General features: G+C 33.7%; 1 long non-coding RNA gene across 1 annotated transcript; it reads left to right on the plus strand.

Annotated features, from left to right (window-relative positions):
- The first annotated feature begins 926 nt into the window (after nucleotides 1–926).
- LOC111889032 (uncharacterized) lies at nucleotides 927–5,334 on the plus strand. The gene is made up of 2 exons (XR_002849393.3): nucleotides 927–1,484; nucleotides 5,129–5,334. It is a non-coding gene; the product is annotated as an uncharacterized LOC111889032 (long non-coding RNA).
- The last annotated feature ends 3,756 nt before the right edge of the window (nucleotides 5,335–9,090 follow it).

The following is a 9,090-nucleotide window of genomic DNA, read 5'->3' on the forward strand; positions in this document are numbered from 1 at the left end:
ACAATCATCAACTATAGAAAAAAAAATTATTTTGATATGCAATGAAACAACAAACAACAACATCTGAGGTCAACTTCATGTCCCGACTGAGTTCGTCGCTTTAGTATTGAAAACACTTGACAACCAATAATTGAACTTGGAACCAACTTGCTCATGGAAGTCGGGTGACTTCAACACAGAGACCAAAATCAAACAACACCATCGACGGAGCAAAAAAGAGACATAACTTAAATCGACATCCCCAACCTCTATTGGTAAAGATTGGAAGAGTAAGTACGCATAATGGAAGCAGATAAGCAAAATGAGCGGGCCATGACCTCTAATCGTGTAGGGTCGGGGTCAAGAGGTTAAAGAAGACACAAGAAAGGAATTAATAAAAGTTAATGGTTTGGATTGATATGAAAGAGTGGTGATACATCAGACGATTGAAGTGTTTATGTATAATCATAAGAAATTAATACTATGGACGATTGAAGAAGACGGAAATTGGAGGAGTCTCACCAATCGACATCTACGGGATCTAAAATGTTACCTCCGACATGTTGCCAATGAATAAGAAGCGCAAAATAGAAGATGTAGACGGCTCTTTGATTCACTGAAGACACTAGAAACGAGGACGGGAGAGAAATATGGATGTTGCAGAAGGAATTAGATGTAGAAGAGTAGTAGGGAAGGATCCGGAGGTAGTCACCATGATAGAGTTAATTAGATAACTCGATGAACAGTGGTGGAGTTAGGTATAGTTCCTAACTCTACCCTCTATTAACCCTCTTTATATATATATATATATATATATATATATATATATATATATATATATATATATATATATAAAAGCTCAAATAAGAACCATTAAAGATTAAGAACCAATTTGAGAACCACTTTTATTCCCTAAATAAAAGAAATTAACATGGCGGTGGAAATGATCGAAATATTGCTCAAAATTTGATAGCTTAAATCATTCATATTTACATTTTAATAGTCACGGTGGTATTTCTGTAATATTGCTTAAATTATAAGTCATCATATGTCAGACTCGTTGAAATATTGTCACAAGAGTTAAATCCCTAAGCTTAATTTCTCCTTTTATCAGTACCACAAAGCCTCCATTTTTTCACCACTTGTCGGCAACAAAAATTTCAACGACGCAAACATTCAAAGCTCTGAATTCAAATCTATTCAAAATGTCATCACTGAATCTGATTCCACCTCTGTCACAACGATTTTTTTGCTGCCGATTATGTTGCAATGTCGCCATCAGATGTGTTGCATGACGCTCGTCGAGGATTTTAACCGCCACCACTGACGATGGTCACAACACTACCGGCGACCGGCAAGGCTAGATCCACGTGCACTGCAGCTTGGGCGGCCAGATCTACAAGATTCGGTGAGCGACAGAGTTAGATCTACGAGATTTGACGGTATTGTTGCAACCTCTGTGCCTTACTCATTTCACAAAATGTCACTCCTCTTCTTCACAACAGGTTTGTTATGACGAAACTTTGATAAGTTTTTTTTTTTTTTTTTTTTTTTTTTTTTTTTTTTTTTTTAAATCTTCATATAATTATTTACGTGGTTATTTATGGTGTTTGCATCTTACTCCATCTTTGCTACTGATTTCGTGTTAAAGGTTTAATAAAAATTAGTGAATAACCTAAAGTCAATTGTGATTTTTTTATTTATAATTTTTAAGATTTGTAAATAATGTTAGATATAGAAATATTGTGAATACCTTTCTGATGCACCAAATGTTTTCTTATTTGTTATAATACTTGTATAAAATATTAAGTTATGAATCGAAATTTGTTTTCTTATTTGTTATAATGTTTTCCTAAAATTGGTGTTTATAACTTATTTTTATGGTTTTTATATCGTGAATTAAGTTTAGAATGTGTGTTATTATGTCAGTGTTTTCTCGAAAGAGAACAAATATATTAATTTAGGTTTTTTAATTGTGATTTTTATGTTTAAATGTTTCAATTATTGTCTTAAGCTGTGAATTTGAAACATCCAAAAATCATGATAAAAAATTCCGTTTTTAATTATTAATAAAACCATAAGTATCAAATCAACACATAAAGTCATAAGTCATTGTATCTCAAAAACATCATAAACATCTATCAACATATCAGAGTAGAAACATCCCAGGCTAAAATCATGGTGTGTGCACTTCTGTCATCTTGAGTTCTTCCCTTTGCTACCGGAAGTACCTGAAACCAAAACTAAAAACTGTAAGCACGAAGCTTACTGATTCTTCCCATACTACTAAATACCATACACATAATCACATAATCACATAATAAAATATCATGGACCTTGCCCGCTACATCGGGCCCCGCCCGACATCGGACCGAATTCCAGTATACATATAAACATATCAACAAATAAATATAAATATAGTTACATAACATAAACATATAAACATTCTTCGGGCCCTACCCCACATCAGACAGAAATCTGGAAGCATACAATCATTCATCGGGCTTTTCCTGGCATCGAACCGAAGTCCGAAAACATATAAAACAAGCACACGCAAGAATCATGAAGATATCAAGCATACAAACAAATCCTCGTGCTTGCCCCGACATCAGACTGAAGTCCGGAAACATATAAACCTACATCGGATACTGCCCGACATTGGACCCTAGTCCGGAATATACTAACATACATAAATGGGCCGACATTGGTGCCTTAGACTTGTTCTTATAGGAGAAAACTCACCTCACACTACTGAATTCCCGCAAATAAATCTCTGGCTGCCGGCTGACAGATCCTCGAACTGTCAACATCAAAAGAAAACCTAATTAACCATTTGGGTTTCACTGCATAACCATAAACCCACACTTGAGGGTAAAAGGACCATTTTACCCCTAACCTAGCTTGATCCAAGATTAAGGCCCAAACTCATTTTCTGAAGGCCTAAAAGTCAAATAATGATCTAAGGCCCACATATGGCCCAATTTTCGAAATTAGGCCCACACCCCTCACATGGGCATTACCCTAAAGCCCTTCCAAATATTCTAGTCCATATACTTGTTCTTGGATGGTCCATCAATAGCCCAATCAACAAAGCCCAAAAGAAAGGCCCACCTCAAGGCCTAAACAAAATTAGGGTTTTCACATAAAATGACAATTAGGGTTAAGTGTTCTTACTTAACCCATTAAGGACTTAATGCATTAAGTCCATCACTCCACTAGACCAATCATACCATGTGGCGGGCATAAGCCATAGATTCAATCCAATGGTCCAAAATGCGGGTCTCGGCAAGTCCAAACTAAAATATCCAAGATTAGGGTTTTCTAAACCCTAATTAGGGTTTCCAACCCAATCACAAGCTAACTAAGCCCATGATTAAGCTATTGGGCCGATTAGGGTTTCATTATGTCGATCACCACATACTACCACCTCGGGCGGTGGTGGTCCATGGCTGTTCACGGCGGCAGCCACCACCTCATGGTGGTGGTGGTGGTGATCTTCTTCACTTTTGACTATGAAAAACTGATATAACATTCAAAATTACACACACATAATATGGACACACACAACCACCTCCCACGGTGGTTAGTGACGGCAATTGCTTGCAGAAAATGACAGACACCATGGTTGGCTGCTATGGTGGTACGCCTCACCTCCGGCTGTCATTCTTTATGATTCTAGCAGCAACACAAGTAAGAAACGATGTGAAACAACATCCCTCGGCCACCTACTTGGTGGCTGACAACGTCGAAGTTAGCGAAAACGACGGTTGAGGCCGGCAACGACAGCAAGGGCATTCCCTACGTCACGCACACCGGAAAGAACGAAGGAGAAGAATAAATGGGTTATAGCTAGCTTACCGAGTGCCTTCGGTCGTTCATAACTCAAGTAGTGGCATTCACAGCCTCTTTCGTTTGTCTCGGTTGCTCTTCCGGTTTCTCTTACGTCTTCGGAAGTAGCGTTGAGGTGGCGCTTATCGGCGAGGCAGTAGGCGACGACCTTGTCTAATTAGGAAAACAACAAGAAGAGAGGTGGCGGATGAGGAGGCTCACATGGTGGCAGTTGATGAAGATTAGGTTTAGGGTTCGCATCTTCCAAACGAGAGGGAAAAGAGATACGGGGTTAAAACCGTGTCTCATTTCAAACTTTTGTCCATATTTCCAAAATTAGCCCTTCCTCACAAAATCTTTTTCAGTTTAAATCCAAAATTACCCTTTAGCCCCTGCCACTATAAATCCTTTCATATTAAGTCCAAAAATTACCAATTAGCCACCAACTTTAATAATCTATTACAATTTAAGTTTCATAGTTACCATTTAACCCTCAATAATAAAAAATGTAGCTTTTAACACCCCAATGTGTAAACCCCGTTAACTAGTACGACTTAGGGCTAAAATTCAATACTTAAAAATACGTCTCGGGGGCTAGGGTTAATTATTTATTTATTTATTTATTTATTTAAAAAAAAAGGACATTTATAGAATTTTATGTATTAAGCTGTGATTTTTGTGTTTTAAACTATAAATTAATTGCATTAAACTATGAAATTTCTGTTTAAATTATAAATTGACTATATTAAGCTGTGAATTTTTTGTATTAAACTGTGAATGCGTTAAGTTGTGAATTTTGTTTATTATAATGAGAATTAATCATATTAAGAAAATTAAATTGATAATATGGTTATGAATTTATACCATTTGTGTACTAAAATGTGATTTTTTTTTTGTATAAATGTGATTTTTATGTTTCAAAATATGAATTACCTGTATTAAGTTGTGCATTTTTTATTTAAAATGTGAATTGACTATATATTAAGCTATTAATTTTGTGTATTAAACTATGTTTTTAGTGTATTAAACTATGAATTGACTGCATTAAGCTATGAATTTTCTGTTTGAACTGTGAATTGACGATATTAAGTTATAACTTTTTAATGAATTTTGTGTTAACATAGAATGGTTTAACTATGAATGTTTGTTTTAATTTTCTTGTTGATATATTTATTTTTTGTGTTGTATAAATATGTAAGAGTGAATTAGTTTTTATAATTATTTTGCATTGAACTCTAAATAAGTGAATTTATTGGTATATTAAATTGTGAATATAGTATTTGAGTAATCAATTAATGATTTTATATACATGTCTTATTAGAATGATGATTGCGACCATAACAAATGTGGTTGGTGGTGGCGTATGGTAGTTGGTGGTGGTAGAGTTTGAATTTAACTTCTTTAAATATGTGAATTAGTATATAATAGATTGTATTATGTTATGTTGTGAATTTTATATATTAAACTATAAATTGATTGTATTAAATTGTATAATTTATATAAATTTTGTGTTAAAATATGAATAAATGTATGCTTAAAAATATTAAATTTTGTATTATTGAATTAATATGTTTATTAAACTGTGATGAATGTACTTTAAATTTAGAATATATCTTATACACAATATATTTTTTAAACAAACTTACAATTTAGAAAAAGGAATATTGAATTTGTAAAGACACATTCTATTTTTTTTTTTATTAAAAATTTCTCTATTTTAAGTATTACCAAAGAAATGTGAACTATAACGTTTGTTCTATTAAATTATGAACACGAACTCAAAATTATCATTGAATTTGGTGTTAGTTCGGCAACGGTTCGACGGTGGTTTGGAGGCGGTCCGACTGCAATCCAACAACAAGTGGCAATTAATTGTAAAGTAGGGAATACAAAATTTTACTTAAAATATTAATGTTTGATTTTTCCAAATTATTTTAATGAAAACATTTTAAAAAATGATTCTTAAAGTTCTTAACCTTTTTGGGTTCTCATTTGAAATTAAACACGCGTTGGTTTTAATTAAAAGATGGGCCTAGTCCATCTGCTTTACTTATTCACGCAAAAAACCAATGACACCTAACTCCGATCTTGCCTTCTGCCCAACACCGCCTCCTCCCACAAATTGCATCGACACTATCAATCACTACCAAAGATAATCACTATTGGGAAGGTATTTTCTACAGGTGGTTGTATCATGGATTACTGGAACCATGTTGCTTCATTTCAGCCTTGCAAGTGTCTTATGTGTTACAGTTCATCATGAGACGTAATTAGAGAGCTAACAATCTGAATTTGATGCTTGCTCAATCTAGTTTGAAATTCACCTGGATATTCATTAAGATGCCATAATTTCATATATAATTCCATTTCATCTCAATGTATAAAATGATGACAAAAAATCAATTGTTTGGGCATCTATAACGTTTTAAAAGTTTCACAAAATTTTCTTTAGTCTTCAATTATTAGTGGGACAAAATGAGAATTGGTAGTGATGAAGTTGGTGCAATGGCAGAATTAAATGATATAGTAACATGAATACTCATTTTTGAATGTTGATTTGCATTGCCTATCATGTGTTCGACGAAAGTCCTCTAAGAATATATACATCTTTCAAGGTAGTTAGGTGTTATTATGTCTATGTATAATTTAATCCCAAATGTCTGTTTTTGTATTTCATCTTTGTACCCATTTTCATGAACCACTAAACTATCCTTTATATTCACAAATGTTTTTTGTGTTCACAATGCTAATAAATGGATGGAGTGGAAGTATCTACATATGGTTTTGTCTTTAAGTTGTATTTTGAATTAGAAGTTGAGCATTTATTAACGTCATTGTAGAATTTTATTACAAACTTGCTTATTTATTTGCTTGCTTGCTTTATTTGAAAAAGTCCATTATGTTTTCCTATTGTTGATGTATTATGTGTTGGATTAGGTGTCTAAGCCCATAACGATTTTTGGTATGTACTTGATTTTGATTATGAGCATGGTCCTTTTGGGTTGCCTTCACTCATGCAACTTGATAGGATGAAAAGAGGAGAGAGAGTAGAATTTATTATATGAATAATAAATTCATCCTCAAAATGCTTTTATTAATATATTACAAGATTAATATATTATTTGGAAATCATATTATTTGATTAATATTGATCAGAAATGAATTTGGAATTAGTTTGGTGGTCAAAAGATACTGATTAAATAAATAGGACTGATATTGTAATTATCTAATAGTTGCTGGTTGGGCTATGGACTCCCTATAGAAGACGTTAGACGAAATCTATGGGAAGCCCATAAGGATTTCGTCCAAGGGGCCTTCTAAAAGGGTTCCATGGATTGCTTGAGGCCTAAGCAGAGAATTAGGGTTTCCACTTGAAACCCTAGCAGCCAAAAAACTTTAAAAAGACCCCTTAGTCTAAGGAATTCGGCCCTATGCTTCTTGGAGTTGCCCTAGCCGATTTCTTCCCCTCTCCTAAGTCATCTCCTTGCATTGGGTGTTTGTGACTCAATTAGAGGTGCAACACTTGGGGCACAAAGGTTTCAAGAGTCAAGATCAAGAAGGATTGTGATTGTTATTGCTACATAATAATCAAGGTAAGATCTAAACCCTAATCATATATGATTTATGATTACTGTATGCTAGTTCATAGGTTATTGCTTTGGTATTCAATGTTGTTATGTTCATAGTAGAAAACCTAGATCAAAGCAATTAGTGTTCATGAACACCATAGGAATGATGTTATCTCCAACTCCCACCTGTGGTATCAGAGCCTAGGTCATTTTCTAGTGAATGGATGCAAAAGTGAACTGCCAAAGACAAGAAAATCGAAAATTTTAGCTTCTGACTGGCTGACTCGTCAAGTCCATGAATGGACTCGACGAGTTGCATGAACTCAACGAGTTCCATAGTGGACTCGATGAATCCAAGGGGTCTGGTGCCAGGATTTTCGATTTTGGCCAGATTTTGTTGAGGATAATTACCCAAACTCGTTTTTCTTGACAAAATTTAATTTTTTAAGTTTGGTATGGTTATCCTTATCAAATTTAGTGGATTTGGTTAAATATGGATAATATAGGATTATTATGATTCAAATATATGACCTAGTAATTTAGAAAAGTTTCAAATTACACCCGTTAGGTTTTATAGTTTAAATTCGAACTTAAAAGTTTTTGTTTTTGAATTTTAAATAGTTAAACCCTAATGTTTTGAGAAGTTTCAAAACATGTCCTCAAGTTTTGGAATTTAAAATTTAATTAAAAAGTACTAATTTTGAAATATTAAATTCTAAACCCCTAGTATTTTGAATAGTTCAAATTACACCCTTATGGTTTTATTAAATTAATTAAGTGTTTAATTAAAAGAGAGAATTAATAAATCCATAGTTATATGATTTAAGTTTAATCGAATTAAAAGTCTAATTTATTAATATAACCACTTAGTATATTAAAAGTATAAAATACACCATTATCTATATAAAATTAAAAGTCTAATATACTATATATGATTAAGTAAAAGGTCAATCTTACCGTTAGTAGGCCTCATCCACGAAGCTGGTCTCTAAGGTGTGTTTAGTAAAATTACTTATAAAATGGCGATTGAATGGGTATCTACTCTTACCTACCACACTCTTGACTAGTGGAGGGTCGTTAGCCGAACAGGTAGGATAGGGCACAACCTTCCATTATAAGTATAACGAAATACAAAGTAACTAAACACTTTTATAAATTCCCAAATCATAGTTACTTTAGGAAAAATATGGAGTTGGTGCTAATCCATGAAATTGCACATTACACCTTGTTGGTCGTTAGTGGAGCGTGTGTGGTTAATAGACACACTAATATGGGACCAATGAAGGATGGCAATGGGTAGCTGGTAGTTTATCATAGATCAATGGAGCGTGTGTGGTTAACCCGCACATTGATTAGGTGATGAACATCTTCGAGAGTACTAAGCTAATTTGCATGGTTATCCACACCTTATTTGTGATCCCCGGCATCCAAGTCAGAAACATGAAGGGCATAATCGAGATTAAACATGCCATTGAAAAGTTCAATGAATCTCTTTCAATTCATTTAAAACTTAATTTTCGTTTTTAATGGTGGAAATTAGTAAATCGTCATTTACCTACCTTCAAATATTCTGCAGCTGGATTACGGCATCCCTCTTTCGAGTTATAGAATATTGTGTTGGGTCCTAGCCTTGATATTTCATTTGAGTGATATATTAAGTACTCAATCAACTAACTTGAATTTCTCCCGTTTTGTAGATGTCGAAATCTAAACA

Source organism: Lactuca sativa, chromosome 4 (assembly GCF_002870075.4).
Source record: "Lactuca sativa cultivar Salinas chromosome 4, Lsat_Salinas_v11, whole genome shotgun sequence".
Lineage (NCBI taxonomy): Eukaryota > Viridiplantae > Streptophyta > Magnoliopsida > Asterales > Asteraceae > Lactuca > Lactuca sativa.